We start from the raw sequence: 17,362 nt of genomic DNA, 5'->3' as shown, positions 1-17,362 counted from the left end.
GCACCGTGTATACGATTTTCAGTAGATCGAGCGTACGAAAAGCCAAACTGGAGGATATTGCTAATGCTGCAGACTCAGATGTCATTTCATTTAAAGCTATACATGATGTTAGGTGGCTGTCTCGGCACTTTGCTGTAAGTGCAGTGGTTAGAAATTATGACATCCTGTTAGAATATTGTCAAGAACAGGTGGAAGAAGACAATGATCCCGAGCACAAATACTGCCTTACTAAATTGAGTAATCTGGAATTTAAAGTTGCGCTATTTATTCTCTGCGATGTTCTTGAGGAGCTTGGATCACTGTGTAAGCTTCTTCAGAAGAGTTGTTTGGCACCTTTGGATGCATTCCAGTTCACTAAAGCCAAATTAAGGAAACTCAGATCTCAATATCTGGGAGAAAAACCACATTTCAATGAAAATGTTGAAACTCTCATTTCATCTTGTAATTCTGTAATTAAAACAGATCATATTCTTACATTTATTACACAAACTTGTGATCATATGGACAAAAGATTTCCTGACAATGAATTAGAGGACTGGCGTGTTTTCGACAAAGACTGTATCTCAAATCCGTCCAACTTAGAGGAATTTACATTTGGAAACGAACAATTTTCACGATTATCTAACCGTTATTTTCTGTTAATGAACAAAGATGATGAACATTGTTTCAAAAGGCAGCTTATTTCAGAATATTCGGAGTTCAAATATATTATTGCTGAAAAAGTAAAAGCAGGAGCTATACAAACGCTTCAGGAAATGTACAATTTTGCTCAGCAGCATAAACAGTTCAGTGGACTAAATGCTCTATTAGACGTGTGTGGCACCTTTCAGGCTTCAAGTGCCGATTGTGAGAGAGGATTTAGCTTGATGAATGCTATAAAGACAAAGACTCGTAATAAGTTAAGAGTAGAACATTTGGAATGCCTAATTAGAATCAAACTTTATTTAGCCACAGGAAATAATGTAAACATAGACAGTGTTTACAATTTTTGGAAATCAGAAAAAGGCAGAAGAGAACAATCTTAATAAAGAATTTTGTACTTTCAAGAATTAATGCGTTGTTTTGTGTTCTTAAAAATATTATTTAACGTTATTTAATTTAGCGTGTAGGCCTAAAATTCCTTTGAATACCTCGTCCTCATGTATCAGCAACTTTGACAACATATTTATTTGGCTCATAACTTGCTGGCGCCCGATATTTTTAGCTCACAGTGAAAAAAGTTTGCTCACAACACCCGCCCGCTTAGAGGGAACACTGGCAGAGACCCAAGGTTTTCAATATGGAGACAATTTGGGAAGCAATATCAAGTTTGCAAATCTCTTTGGGAACTCAAATACAGCAACTTACTACACGTTACACCTCTGTTGTGTCTGAAAATTTGGAAATGAAAAATAGGATATCCAGCGTTGAAAATAAAGTGGATGGACATGAAACTAGAATAAAAACAGTGGAGTCCCAGGCTTCGGTCTGGGTAAAAGACAGTGGAAACCTTAATTTTAAGGTGGAAATGTTGGAAAATATGACTAGAAGAAGTAATCTTCGGATTATCAATTTTCCAAAATTACCACTTATTTCAGCGCAGGATACATTTAAAAAGTATTTGAAAGAAGTTTTGAAAGTTTCCGAAACCTCCTATCCGCCTCTCACTAAAATATATTATTTACCAACCAGAGCATCTGTTCAAAAACCAAACCAGCAGAATTTGACTGCTGATAGTTTGGATTTGACAAATTTCCTGGAGAGGTTAGGTGAAGAGATACCGGCAACTGCTATGCTACTTGTACAATTTGCTATAGATGCTGACAGGGAATGGATGCTTAAATTGTTTTTTAAGTTTAAAGATGTTCCATTCATGACTAAAATAGTGAGAATGTATCCAGACGTGTTACGAATGACCCAAAAGAGAAGAAAACAATTTCTTATTTTGAGACCAAGGGTTCTGCAGTTAGGTGCGACGTTTGTACTCAGATTCCCCTGTAAATGTGTAATGACCTATCAAGGGAATAGATTTATTTTCTTTGATCCTCAGCAACTGACAAAATTTATTTCTGCTAAAGAGCAAATTTAAAATTATTGAGAGAACTTCAGTCTCAACTTGCTCAAGTATAAGGTTTTTGGTTATGTTCTCCCCCGCTACCATCTTCATTTTCTTTGTATTATTTGATTAAGATTTCAGCAATTTTAAAGCTTTCTCCCCCATAGATTGAGGTCTAACGATACAAACCAGTAAAAAATTATTTTGGGTTTAATGTTATGCCGTATGAGAAAGAAAAATTTTGCTTTGATTTCTGTATTTCAATTGCAATGTTTATCATTACCTATTGTCTCATTTTTATCTTTGAACTGAGTTGTATTATTTTCTTGTTTTGACTAATATTATGTCAATACTATAAAATGAAAATAAAGATTTAAAAAAAAAAAGAAAAGATGAGAAGAAATAAGTAATAAAGGGGATGGCCACTCTACAGTCAAGGTCAGAATCAGTATATGTTATTATATGCTAGGTTAAATAACCACATTTTCAGTTCTGATTTAAAGCTCTTAAATGATGCATTACTGCAGATGAGAAAGGGAAGATTATTTCAGGTATGAGGTGGACAGGAAATAAAAGGCATTGTATCTTGTAGATTCTAATTGTGCAATACTAGGGTGGGGTAGTACTAGACGTTGGTCACTGAGGGATTGAAAAATACGGTTAGGATTGTAGGGAATTGTGAGATTTGATAAGTAATCAGGGACTCCAGTTCTATAGGCTTTAAAAGGTAAGGTTTGCAGTTTTAATAATAATAATAATAATAATAATAATAACTTTATTTTTCTATACTGCCATAGTCAAGCGACTCCTAGGCGGTTCACATTGAAAGATGGCTGGACAGTCAGCGAATAACAGGAAGCAAAATAGCAAAGTTACATACTAATTGGAGTTCCATGGGTAAAGAATACATGAAAATTGGAGTTACCTGAGAGATTGAATTAGTGTTTACAACGGGGAATATCATAGAGAGAGAGAGAGGGTTGTCTGTTTAGTCAATGAATTTGTCGAATAGGGCGGTTTTAATTGATTTTTGGAATGCGTTGTAGGTCAGTTTGGTTTCATTTATGCAGTTTCTCAGCCAGACTTGCTGTCTATTCGCTTGGAACATGAAGGTTCTATCCAGGAAGGATCTGTATCTGCAGCTTGTGGTCTTTCGGTATGCAAGATAATGTGTTTTTCTATTGGCAGCCAATGATGTTTCAAAAGGGGCTTAACTTGGTCAGTTCGGCTTGCATGGCGGAGAAGTCTGATGGCAGTATTTTGGAGTTTGGAGGTTTTTGACACTCTGGACAGGCTGGCATGTACTGCATAATATTGTAATAGTCTTAAGTCTTGAGCCCAAGAGAGAGGATAAGTGCGTGGAAATTTTTCTTTGTGAAGAGACGTTGAGCGATACACAGTTGGCAGAATCTTGGATGCAATAGGTATCTCAGATAAAGTATATTCTTGGTTTGAAGGCTTCCTAAAATCCAGAACTTACAGAGTAAAATCAAACAAGAAAAATCAGATCCTTGGTCAAACCCTTGCGGCGTACCACAGGGATCCCCATTATCCCCTACTCTCTTCAACCTATACACTGCCTCTCTCGGAGCATACCTGGATAATCTAGGCATAACCACCTATAGTTATGCAGATGATATCACCATCCTCATACCATATGATCAGCCAAAGACCACCATGACAAACATAATACATCGAACACTAGAAACAGTTACGACCTGGATGAAAGAACACAAACTGAAACTCAACCCAGATAAAACTAAATTCATCCTCCTCGAAAATGACAAAGTCCCAACTATAACCAATTTAGAACTTAACTCAATCAACTATCCAATCCAAACCACCATAAAACTACTAGGAGTGACAATAGACAGATGCTGTATTATGCAACTGCAAATAAATAAAACCATACAGAAATCCTTTGCAATAATGAGAAACCTGAGACAAGTCCGGAAATTCTTTGAAAGAACACAATTCCAGCTTATAGTGCAATCCCTAATCCTAGGACTGCTAGACTACTGCAACATCTTCTACCTCCCCTGCCCTGCCACTATGACCAAGCAACTACAAACAATCCAAAATACAGCTCTGAGACTCACCTACTCACTGAGGAAACATGATCATATCACAGAGGCCTACATCAACTCACACTGGCTACCAATCCAAGAAAGAATACTATTTAAATTCTACTGCATGATATATTCAAAACCCTAAACGGAAACAGCCCAGCCTACCTAAACAATCGCCTCATCCAAGCAACCTCAACCAGACATAGAAAAACGCACTCCCCATTCACACCTCCCCCGATCAAGGAAGTAAAACGGACAAAACAATCCGATGGCCTCCTAGCCACTCGAGCAGCAAAACTGGATAACCAAATCTCCAACCGACTGTTAACCACCCCAGACTACAAGATTTTCAGAAAAGAAATAAAAACTATACTCTTCAAGAAATTCCTGAAACAATCCTAACCACACCAACTCTTAACAACTCTTACTCTTAACAACACTTACTCTTAACAACTCTAGAAATGACAATTGATCGACTCTTTACAACTCTCTACAAATGATCTACTCTTTACAACTCTAGAAATGACAATTATTCTTCCATTGTAACCCCCATTCTTTATATCTTTTGTAACCCCCATTTTTATATCTTTTGTAATCCGCCTTGAACCGCAAGGTAATGGCGGAATAGAAATCTCTAATGTAATGTAATGAAATACCAGGAAAATAATTTTTGATAAATTAGATATCTGTGGCTGGAATAAAACACACTTGACTTTAAAGCGTTGTAAGTAGTGTAATACAAGAATGTAAATAAAAACCTAAGAAATGTTGCCCCCATTTTCCATGTTACATGAATGGTCCATAATCAACTACTCAAGTCAAGCATTTTGGAACCAAGAAACATGCAACAGGTTACTGACAAAGAAGGTAATTTTATAAAAGAGCTTCTTTATGGAATATCCAAAAGAATGCCTATTTTATGGCTATTTTACAAAGGTAACAATCATTTATATACTTTTATTAAATAGGCTCTCAGTACTATCAATAGTAGTGCACAAATTCTTTAACACAAATCTGTACCTTCTATAAAATGTGCTTGTACTCGTGTATTTTTCTAAAATGCATTTGCATATGGCAATTCTACTCAGACTTCGGAATGTCCTGGGAATGCTTGCTTGTGATATTAGAAACATAGAAACATAGAAAGTTGACGGCAGAAAAGGGCTATAGCCCATCAAATCTGCCCACTCTACTGACCCCCCCATTAGGTCTGGGTGCTAATGTCCTAGTTCCTTATCTCGACCCTCGCAAGGATCCCACGTGGATGTCCCATTTATTCTTAAAGGCAAGCACGCTGGTGGCCTTGACCACCTGCACTGGAAGCTTGTTCCAGTGATCTTTCTGTGAAGAAATACTTCCTGGTGTCACCATTAAATTTCCCTCCTCTGAGTTTGAGCGGGTGTCCCCTTGTGACCGAGGGTCCTCTGGGAAAGAAGATGTCGTCTTCCCCTTCGACACGTCCTGTGATGTATTTAAATGTCTCAATCATGTCCCCCCTTTCCCTGCGTTCCTCTAGAGTGTAGAGCTGCAATTTGTTTAGTCTTTCTTCATACGAGAGACCTTTGAGCCCCGAGATCATCCTAGTGGCCATCCGCTGAACCGACTCAACTCTAAGCACGTCTTTACGGTAATGTGGCCTCCAGAATTGCACACAGTATTCCAGATGAGGCCTCACCATGGTTCTGTACAATGGCATTATGACTTCAGGTTTGCAGCTGGCGAAGCTTCTATTGATACATCCCATCATTTGCCTTGCCTTGGATGAGGCCTTCTCTACTTGTTTGGCAGCCTTCATGTCTGCACTGATGATTACTCCCAAGTCTCGTTCTTCTGAAGTCGTAGCTAGTGTTTCTCCATTCAAGGTGAAAGTTCTGCATGGATTACCGCTGCCGCGATGCATGACCTTACATTTCTTAGCGTTGAAGCCCAGCTGCCATGTCGAGGACCAGTTTTCCAACATTAGCAGATCCTGCGTCATACTATCGATGCACATATTCTACTGCATGATTTTATGCCATTTTCTATGTGTAAAACAGGATTTTCAAAATGAAAGTACTATTTAGAGAATTCCATAGGGACAAATTTTTCCCCGTCCCGATGAGTTCTTTTCCTATCCCTGCTCCATTCCTGCAAGCTCTGTCCTCAATTGCACAAGTCTCAAACACTTTAAAATCATAAGTGTTTGAGGCTTGTGCGGTTAAGGCAGAGCTTACAGGAATGGGACAAAACCCGCGAGGACGGGAAAATTGAGTTCCTTCGGGGACAGGGAAAAATTTGTCCCCGTATCATTCTCTAATACTACTTTTCTTGAAAATTAACTATAGAATGTATACCATACTGGAGTACTATACTAGTGTTTTTAGCACTGGTGCATTTGATCAAATTTATTGCTTTCAATCAATACTTTACTGGGTAAGTAACCTACGGATCCATTCATAAAAGAAGCCAGTAACAGCTACACCTTTTGTCTTTTCTGGAAAGCCAACAATACAGAGGTGCTTCTTTCCCAGTTCTTCATACCCTCCTTTCTTGTGGTAGCTTATATTTTTTCCAGGCTTTTTGCTGTCAGTCTTACTCATATTCACTGTTGTACATCTTCACATCAATTGTGTGAGTTCTGTTTTTATCTGTACTATCAATCTGTTCATTAACTGCTTAAACCAACTGCTTTTTTTTTTTTGTTTGCTTTTTGAAAATTATCTCTGGCTTTAAAGTCTGTTATTTTTGTTACAAAATTTTTTCATCGCCTCACATATTGTGTCTATTGAAGTGAATGCTTCATTGTGAGAGCCTTCTCATCATATTAGGTTTTCAGATTATTTTTTTTTCTATTTCTTTTGTACATTGTAAGTTGCTCAACTCAAAGGACTAGGATAGTCAGCTTGCTGTGCTTCTTTTACATGATTAATAGAGAAATGAGATAGGAAATGAATATTAACAAAAATACGCTTGTCTTGCTGACTCTGCTCCTCGCTACTATGAGTATGTATTATAGAATTACAGTGGTACCTCGGAATCCGAACACCCCAGAACTCAAACAACGTGGAATCCGAACTATTTTTTAAATTAATTTTTGCCCCGGAATCTGAACGTACAGGAACTGCAAGCGTTGCTCAGCCCATAGCTTCCCCTCTGACGCAGCTTCCTGTTTCCGCCTGGGCAGTTCGCGTCAGAGGGAAGCTTTGGGCTGAGCACCACTTGCAGTTGCCGTTGCCGATCTTGCTGCCTATGCCGGTTGGGGGGGGGGGGGTGTCCAATCTTGCTGTCTATGCCAGTGTATTTACTGTTAAATTTAGTTAAAAATCTGAGTTTGTGGGACCAAGGAATGGATTAATCCAGTTTCTATTATTTTCAATGAGAAAAATTGTCTTGGAACTTGAATGTTTTGGAACTCGAACGGGGTTCTGGAATGGATTAAGTTCGGATTCCGAGGTACCACTGTATTTGTTATTCAGCATGACCACTGTAGAGAGATGCTAAGCATCCACACTCTATTGAGTTTGTGACATCTTGAAGTGGCTTTAGCTCCTTTGATTTGCCACTAGATGCCTGCAGATGCCTGCAAAAGTTAACACATGGTAAATACAAAACGTGTGCAGTAAATGCTAGAGATGTGCCCAGCATCTGCATTTACTGCATAGGGCAGACACTTAACTGCAGGGTAAACACATCAACAGTGCAGTAAGTGTATCCTTGATATTTTGGCCCCGTTAGCTGAAAAATGAAAAACACGCCTGACCTCACTATCAATATCATAAGCCCTCTGATCCCCCCCCTCCCTAAGTTACCTGCTAAAAGAGAGAACAAATCCTTCCCCCCATCTCCTTGGGATTTCCATGATGGTATAGTGATGGGCTAGCAACAATCCCTGAATACCTCTGCTCTATTTCTTCTCAAGGTTAAAATGGTGGTTCTGACCCCTAGAGGTAATTTCACAATATTACTATTGGGGATCAGAGCTACCATTTTGAACCAGAGAGATGATGGGGCAGGATCATCCGTGGATTACTGTTGCCTTACCATAGTACTACCATGGAAGCCCCCATTAAATGCTGGGGGTGGGAGCAGGGTCAGCTGCCTGTCGGATTTGGGGAGAAGGTGGTGCCATGACTTGGAGGGGATCAGGAGAGTAGTGCTGGAAGGATTGGAGAGATCAGGATGTTACTAGGGTGATCAGATGCGTTTCATTTTTAGTCCATGGGCCATATAAATTGTTGCTAATACTGCAGTTGCGTTTTAAGTGTACTCCACGATATTGGCAGCTATGACACTACACAGGAGCTAGCTATGAGCTGACTGCAAGCACTTTCTATATGCTTGCTCCACCCGCAGCCCCCTGTTCAGGCCACATACTGCACTAAGCAGTTAGTGTGGCATTTTACTGGGATGGATGTTTTTGACGGCTGTTAGTGTGCATTAATTCTACTACTATTACCATACTGCTAATCATTTCTATAGCTCTACTGGTGCTAATTGCTTAAGATATGTACCTTATTAAACAGACCCAGAAATGTGTTACTGGGGTCGTTTGTGTTGGTTCCCTCTAGATTTGAGTGTCTGCAGACTGGAAAATTTTATTTTCCTTGTTGATAGTCCACGGTTTTGTTTTTTTTTTTTTAACTTTTTATTTATAAATATTATATTGAAAATCAAAGAGTACTCTTGATAAAGAAAAAGAAAGGGCATAAATTACTCCTAGACATCAAACATATGCTAAGAGAAATATTGGCACTGTTCTAATAAGAAAGCAATATTATTGTCTCTAACTTAAAGTTCACAATTATGACAGAAGACAAGGGATAATTATAGGATATCATCTTTATAATATGTAGGAAAAAGAAAGAAAACATGTCGAGCTAAACTAAAGCTGCAGAGTAGATGTCACTGGCACAGAGGACAGTGGAGGAGGAGAAAAACACATTTTCCTTTCAAAAAATTAGCTAACTAGCTAGGTTAAAAAAACATATTTCACTGAATTCAACTTGATTACACATTTACAAAGAAAAGTAAGCCAGTAAAGTGCTCCTAATTGTTGAACTCTAGGTCTTAAATTCAGGAATTGATAGCATTTCTTCTGCATCAGCATCGCCACATCAGGAAAAATAGGACAGCACAATAACGGAATAACATCTTCAGTAACCAATCACAGTCTGGATCTCATACCAAGGTTATATTCCAAGTAGCTGCTTTGACACCATGGACCTGATATTGAACTGCGAGAGGCAGCGACCCCGGATATTCAATGCTGGGGTCGCCAGCGTTGAATATCTAGGACAAAGATCTGCAGCTTGCACTTAGCCAACCAAGCTGATTTTACATAAGAAACGCCTTCCCCCGTTTAGACCAAGGTCCATCTAGTCCGGCGATCCACACACGCGGAGGCCCATTTAGGTGCTCCTTGTTGGAGACCCGGATTTCCCATATCCCTCAATATGATTTGCAAGAAGGTGTGCATCCAACTTGCGTTTGAAACCCAGAACAGTATTCTCTGCCACCACCTCCTCCGGGAGAGCATTTTCATAGGCCTTTTAGGTGTGTTATGTGGCTGCATGCCTAAGTCAGCCAGCTGATGAAAATTGGTGGTGACAGGCAATGTTGCATGATATAGCCAGTCACTAGGCTGGCCAGTGAACTCAATTTTGCAAACATGGGATTCATGAACATTTCTACATGGACTATTGGCTGGTGAGAATCAACTTAGATGAAAGAAGTAATGGCTCAAGTAATCTAGCTCCTTGAATTCCTGGGTTGGGTTGTCAATTACACCAAGTCAGCTGACCTCAACCCTACATCTGAAATATCAAGTTTATTCAAGTTTCAAGTTTATTAGGTTTTTTTATATACCGCCTATCAAGATTATCTAAGTGGTTTTACAATCAGGTACTCTAGTATTTTTACCCACAGTTCATCTTTGATACCAGAAGGGGAGGCGTGTTCCTTCCTGAGGATCATTTGCTCGTGCTGCAGGAGCAGAGGTGCTAAAGAGATCCCATGATTATTTTCAACTTCTCGGCCCCTGGACAGCAACCTTGGAAGTGATTCCATGGGCAAGGGCCCATATGATACCACTTTGCTCAACCCTACTCACTTGCTTAGCCCCTCATTTGCAGGAGTTTGAGACTTATCTGCCTGTAGTGGCCCTGTTCTGATGAAGCCTTGACTGGTGGAACCACCTGTAAAACATAGAGAGGTCCTCCTGGATCTTCCTTAGTGGTTAGTAGTGACCACTGATGCCAGCCTTCTGGGCCAGGGAGCCCATTGCTTAGTCCTGGTGATGCATTGTGCTGGTCCAGGTTGGAGTTGATGTGGCTCATCATTTGGCTAGAGACACAAATATCATTCATTTGGATCTGGTAGAATTCTTGCAGGGGAAGGTAATTTAGTTGATGTATGCCATTGTGGTATTGTCCAACATCAACAAGTAGTGGGGAAACCTGTAGTTGGGTTGAGTCTCATTTAGATTCCATCTAGGCAGTTCATACCACTGGGAAGGAAAATGTTCAGGCAAACTTCCTCAGCTACATTTCAGTGGACCTGGGGCAGTGGGAGTTGGGTTCAAAGCATTTCATCTCCTGTTATCCAATTGAGGACTTCTGTAGTCCAGTCTGATGACCTATGACAGAACTTTGAGAGCATGCAGTTTTTCAGCTGCAAGAGTGAGACTGTGTTTTTGGTAGTCATCACATCTGTGTGACATATTTTGGAGTTGCAGACCTTGTTCTGTTAAGATCCACATCTCTCTTAAGAGGAGGGTGGTGTGTATCTGCATGGTTCTATCTTTTCTATCAAAGGAAGTTTCCCCCTTCTACTTGAATCAGATAGTAAGCTTGCCCTCTTTTTTGGAGCAGGGTCATTCAAAGCATTCTAAGAGGGTCCACAAGGCCATGTCATTTTTCTGTGTTTCTGTATCAAGGTGAAAGGGGACAGACTCAGGAGTAGACTAAGTAAATATTTCTTCACAGAAAGAGTGGTCAATTTGTGGAGTGACCTCCTTTTGGTGAAGATGTTGGAGACAAAAACTGTATCTGAATTCAAGAAAGCTTGGGAAAGTATATAAGATCTTTAAGGGAGAGGAAAGGATAGTAGATGGTATGAATGGGCAGACTGGATAGCCCACATGATATTTATCTGTCTTCATTTTTCTGTGTTTTTGTAAGTTGGACATAAAAAAGTTATTCTTTTTCAAGAGCTGTATAGAAGACATGAGGCTTCTAAATCATCAGTAGCATGTTGGATCAAGTTAGTCACTGAAGTTGCATACGTTATATGAGGAAAGCAAGGTCTGGAGGGTTTGTGGGCTCATTTCACTTGACACAGGCAATGTCTTGATTAAAGGCCTGGGTGGTTTTGCTAGAGGACATTAGCAAAGTGGTAACTTGTCCATCGTGTCATTCATTCATAAAGCATTACAAACTTGATGTCCTGGCCAGAGGTGATTTGACTTTTAGCAGAGCGGCAATTCAGGAGGCTTTGTTTCCCCCTTCCACTAAGGTATTGCTTAGTATATCCCATTGATGTTGACTGGTCTTGCAGGATCGATAAGGAAAGCAAAATTTTATTTCCTTGAGTCCTACAAGACAAGTTCAGGACCCATCATAGAAAATTATCTTCAGATTTTCTGTTCTGTCTGGTTGTGTATATTAATTATTATATGAAGAGATTCATTCTAAATGCTGTAATAACTTAGATGGGACCTTTGGACTTTGGACCTAATTCAACGTTGGCAATAGTATACTGGAGAATTCCAGATTGCACTAGCCCTGATACCGGTGATGTCACTGGAATAGTTCAGTATTTCTACTTCCATCTGCTGGTAGAAAGGGATCAGAACCCAGGTGTGGACAGCCTTGGGGCTTTTGCTAGGCCGGCCCACCTCGCATTATCGAAGTGGGCCAGCATTGCAAATGCCCCGCGGCTGCTGTGTTTGCTGGTCATATGGTGAGAAGAGGTGTCCCAGCAGCGGCAGCACAGGAGTCAAACCGCCACCACCGCTGAAACCACCATCGCAAGCTGCCCCACGTGCCTCCAATCCAATTCGGCACGGAGGCACACATCACGGCGGCAGGGAACGAGGCCTCCTAAGTGCGAATGCGTGCTTAGGGTTTTATTATAGAGGATACTAAGCTGAATATTTTGTTGGTCACATCATAACGGGGTCCTTTTACTAAGGTGCGCTAGCTGATTTAGCGCACGCTAAACGCTAACGTATCCATTGTAGTCTATGGACGCGTTAGCATTTAGCGTGTGCTAAAATGGCTAGTGCACCTTAATAAAATTAGAGTTATCTGCAGGAAATTATAATCCATAACAGCTGTCTTTGAAAACTTTGAAGTTTTTGTTTCATAGACCTATTATGATTGACACATTTGAGTGATTAAAGGAAAAAGCAAACTTATGGCTCCTTTTACTAACCTGCATTAGTTTTTCCATGTAGCGTGGGGATTAGCGCAGGCTAATCTGCAGCGCGGGCTAAAAACACTACCGCAGCTTAGTAAAAGGAGCCCTAAGAGACTTCAAATGACTAGAATGTTCCACTATTAGTAGTGAACCTTTGCTCTTTTTGAAGTTTTAAATGCAATGGCTAGAGTATCACAGAGACAGTTTCTCATTGCACTAATGCGGCCCCTTTGTTTACCAATGTAAATACTGTGATATATAATAAATTTAAATAAGAATGATGTTTAAGAGGAGTACCATATCCACATTACTTTATATTTTAGAAGGAAAAGACTGCAGACCCGTTCACAGAGCCATAATCATCTAAAAATATTTCATACTATCAGGCTAATTATTTTTGATCTGTATCAAATAATGTAGCAAATTTTTATGACTTATCATATAAAAATCAAGCCAAACCTGATTCAAAAGTCCAATTAGAAAAGATTGCCAGTGTTTCACATCAAGCTTCCTCAGGGACTTTCATTCTGAAATAAATTAAAAATCCATCTCTCAATAAAAAACATTAGTAATGAAAAACCAGTACTAATCTACAGTATATAATACAAACCTCTTTTGTATCTGATGCCTATCCAACATTAAACATATACGTTTTATGCTATTATTGAAAATTGACCAATGAACTCAAATTTTAGCCCTGACCATTGCAAATATTACATGTTCTGCTACATAGTCTTTTTATCCAATTAAAAACTGCATGTCACATCTCCCTATCCCAGCAATCTTCATTGCAAGGCCTTTGAGCCAATGGCAGCCCTCTGAGATCTCTGTGGTGGCCCAAGGAGCCTGTGCAGAATGTCATCCCTCCGTCGGGATCTAACACCTTTTTTGCCAGCGCTGCAGTCCTGTACTCTTTGGGCCGCGGGCAGTGTGAATGAAGTAAACACACTGCCTTCTGTGGCCCTAGCAGCTTTCCATAACTGCTACAGCTTCCTGTGTAATACAAACAAAAGAGGTTTGTATTATATAGATGAGTATTGGTTTTTCATTACTAATGTGGGAAAAAAGAAGGGGAAGGAAGATGGAGAGGGAAGGGTAGAGAGAGGAAGGAGATGGTGCGCATGGAGAGGAGGGGAAGGGCAGAGAGAAGGAGAATATGTGTACATGGATGGAGGGAAAGGGAAGACATGGAAAAGTAGACAGATTGAGAAGGAAGCAGAAAAATGGAAGAAAGCTGAATGTTAAAAGTTAATGCCAAAGATGGATGTAGGGCAGAAAGTGAAGGAGAGAAAAACGACAAATGGATAGAAACAGCTGAGAGTTCAAACAGAAGGAAGTACAGCCAGAACCTGGGAAAAGATTAGAAAAATAAAATCACCAGACAACAAAGGCAGGAAAAATTATTTTCTTTTCAATTCAGTGATTGAAATATGTCAGTTTTGAGAATTTACATCTGCTGCCTATATTTTGCATTGTTCAGGAAGAAATGCGTTTTTCTCTATTTCTCGGGTGGTGTACTGCATGCAGAGTCTGGCATCATGGGTTTCAGTTATGTATATTAGGACTTTTACACCCCTTTTTTGAAGCCGCGTTAGGCTTTTTTATCGCCTGCCACGGTGGTAAAAGCTCCGATGCTCAAAGGAATTCTGTGAGTGTCAGAGCTTTTACCACCATGTCCGGCAATAAAAAGGCCTAACGCGGTTTCATAAAAGGGAGGGGAGAGGTTAGTTTGTGGTCGTGTATTTGCATTGAGTTCATTGTGTGACTAAGCGCTATTGTCATTATGGCTATCACTTGTATGGCTTCTTCCTGTGGAATGCACGTATACAATGAACATAATCCAATGTGACCAAAAAAGTCACCTTTTGACTTTCTGGCAGAGAACTCAAACATTTCAAAAAATGTGCAGGGTCCTGAAAATAAGATGGAATGGCAGAAACCAAAGGACTCAAAAAGGTGTCAACATATTTACTGACTCTCTCCAACATCGAACCCTGGGCTGACAGAAATAGGACTGCCTGGGGGATTCCTCAAATCTTTGTGTACCTTAGGCAAAAAATAGATGATTGATACTTTAAACTTTTGAAAAGACAGAAAGCTGTACTCCGATTTGGTCAAGAAGCCGGTTGTTCTCTCTTCATACAAAATATGTGACAACATAGTATAAATGTCATCTAAGGCAGTGGTTCCCAACCCTGTCCTGGAGGACCAGCAGGCCAATCAGGTTTTTAGGATAACCCTAATGAATATGCATGGAGCAGATTTGCATGCCTCTCACTTCCATTATATGCAAATCTCTCTTATGCATATTCATTAGGGCTAGCCTGAAAGCCCGATTGGTCTGGTGGTCCTCCAGGACAAGGTTGGGAACCAGTGATCTAAGAGATCTGAATCAAGTTGCAAGTGTACAGCGTTGTCCTCAAATTGGCCAAACACGACTGTATGATTTTATATGCATGTTTGATATGTTTTATTATGGATGTGATTTTGTGATCCACCTTGTTAAAGGCTGACTATAAATAATAAAAAAAACTATAAATGATAAACTACTCTGAAATAATAGGACTAAATAACCCAGATTAAAGGAAACTTTTTCAACAACTGAAGAAACTAACCGACTGCTCTCTTATAAATTCTGCAAACATGAAGTCCCCCACATCCAGCACACTAGCCCAGTATTTCTCGACCAAAATTGAATCGATATCTAAAATATTTGAAAATACTGTGGACAATCAATCAAATGACACCATTACTGAGAGCAACCTAGCCAACATCCCAACAGATCAGAATTGGGCTGAGCCGGCTGCTGGGTGCTGAAGGAGGGCATCCTGAAGAAGCCGTTGGGGGGACACCCTGTCCACTTCTCTCCCATTGCTGTGCTTTCTCCTTCAGGTGGACTCTACTTGATCCTCTTCTGCCACTATAGTATCCCCCCCCCGGGAACCTTTCCCCCTGCTCTAGCTCCCAGTCCCATGGGAGGGTTTATCTGAAGCTAGTCGAGCTTATATGATTCATTAGATAGTATTATGTGTTTTAAAAGTGTATGTACAAGATGCAGGTGTAGTTTATTAGTAAATGCAGAAACATATATAACCTTATAGCCAACCAAGGGACCCGACACGGTCCGTGTTTTGGATAACACGCCTTCCTCAGGGGTCCTAATGAATTTAAGCATAAATACTTAAGATAATGTGTGAACATAAAAAGGTGAAGAAAGCAAACGGTAATATGACAAAGGTGATAATGTCATACAAGAACATATTAAAGAGAAATAAAGTGAAAATGTTCAAATAATATCGGGTGTCTCTAAGTGTGATTGAAATATATAATGATATAGTGCAAAAGGATGCAAAGATTTTTAATGACTAGAATATCACTGAATGAAAAACTAGAAATAAAGTGACACATGTCAAATGAAAAACAATTAATATCAACATAGGGATACGTGACAGACGGAAGAAACAAATCACAAATATAAGAAAAGAAAAGGGAACCAGAAGTGGTGGTGAAACGAGAAATGGAGCAGACCAACAGTAAAAATAAACCAAATCTTAATAACCGGAAGTGATACTGCATAATGGAAAAGGGGCAGTAAGTGTGTGAATAGGAAACCAGCATATAGGTAACATTATCACCTTTGTCATATTACCATTTGCTTGCTTCACCTTTTTATGTTCACACATTATCTTAAGTATTTATGCTTAAATTCATTAGGACCCCTGAGGAAGGCATGTTATCCGAAACACGGACCGTGTCGGGTCCCTTGGTTGGCTATAAGGTTGTATATGTTACTGCATTTACTAATAAACAACGCCTGCATTTTGTACATTATCTGCAGTCTGTTCGTTGTTTTCTGGTTGCTGTTGTTTACTGCAGACCACGTTGGATTTTCTTGGGATCTAGCTAGGTACTTGGGACCTGGGTTGGCCACTGTTGAAAGCAGGATACTGGCATGATGGACCTTTGGTCTGTCCCAGTATGGCAATTCTTATGTTCTTATGAATGCCTTGAATGTTAATTTCTTCTGGGAGATGAGCTCATGTGATCCAGTCCAGAAATGTATTTAGGATGTATCCAGATAGTATTGTGTGTTTTTAAACTTCACAACTTCACAAAACCATTAGAGGTAGCTACTTTTTTATGGGGACGGATGAGGACAAGGAGGTTATTTGCAGGGATAGGCCGGGGTGGAGATTCCAGCAGGGATGGGTGGAGATGGAGATTTCTGTCCCTATGCAACTCTGCTGCATTTTTTCAATCACTCAGTTTTCAAATAAATACAGACCACATGGTTGATATGCTTTGAACCACAATAATAGTTTACTTCAAAAATTAGGTACCGTATTTTCGCGGATATAACGCGCACCATTGTAAAACGCGCACAGGGGTATAGCGCGCAGAAATCACGATGATATGTACAAAAACTTTTCTATACCGCGCTCAGGCATATAACGCGCATGCTGCCCGACTCTCCTCTGGCCACCCCGACTCTCCTTTCGCTCTCCCCGACTCTCCTCTGGCCACCCCGACTCTCCTTTCGCCCTCCCCGACTCTCCTCTGGTTGCCCCGACTCACCCTGACTTTCGGTGCACTGCCCCGACTCTCCTCTGGTTGCCCCGACTCACCGTTCACCCGCCCTGACTTTCGGTGCACTGCCCCGCCTCTCCGTGCCTGTCCCCCTTGAAGTCCTGTCCCCCCTTGAAGGTCTGCCTGTCCCCCCTTGAAGGTCTGCCTGTCCCCCCCTTGAAGTCCTGTCCCCCTTGAAGGTCTGCCTGTCCCCCTTGAAGATCTGCCTGTCCCCCCTTGAAGTCCTGTCCCCATCCTGAAAGCCTGATGCCCCCCCTCGACGTCCGATTCTTCT

The 17,362-nt window shown here is 40.4% G+C and overlaps 1 protein-coding gene and 1 long non-coding RNA gene across 3 annotated transcripts in view; one reads left to right on the top strand and one right to left on the bottom strand.

The window, feature by feature from the left end:
* The window catches only part of TPK1 (thiamin pyrophosphokinase 1), a 412,744-nt gene that overhangs the window by 31,412 nt on the left and 363,970 nt on the right, over positions 1–17,362 (top strand). The gene's annotated exons all lie outside the window — the stretch shown is intronic.
* Positions 1–17,362, bottom strand: part of LOC117353862 — a 115,366-nt gene that overhangs the window by 14,379 nt on the left and 83,625 nt on the right. For both annotated transcript variants that reach the window (XR_004538048.1, XR_004538049.1), the window contains exon 2: positions 12,961–13,028. This is a non-coding gene — a long non-coding RNA (uncharacterized LOC117353862). The remainder of the gene's footprint in view (positions 1–12,960; positions 13,029–17,362) is intronic.

The sequence above is a fragment of the Geotrypetes seraphini genome, chromosome 2 (assembly GCF_902459505.1).
Source record: "Geotrypetes seraphini chromosome 2, aGeoSer1.1, whole genome shotgun sequence".
Lineage (NCBI taxonomy): Eukaryota > Metazoa > Chordata > Amphibia > Gymnophiona > Dermophiidae > Geotrypetes > Geotrypetes seraphini.
Note: the sequence above shows the minus strand (reverse complement) of the source record. Positions and strands in the feature narration are given on the sequence as shown.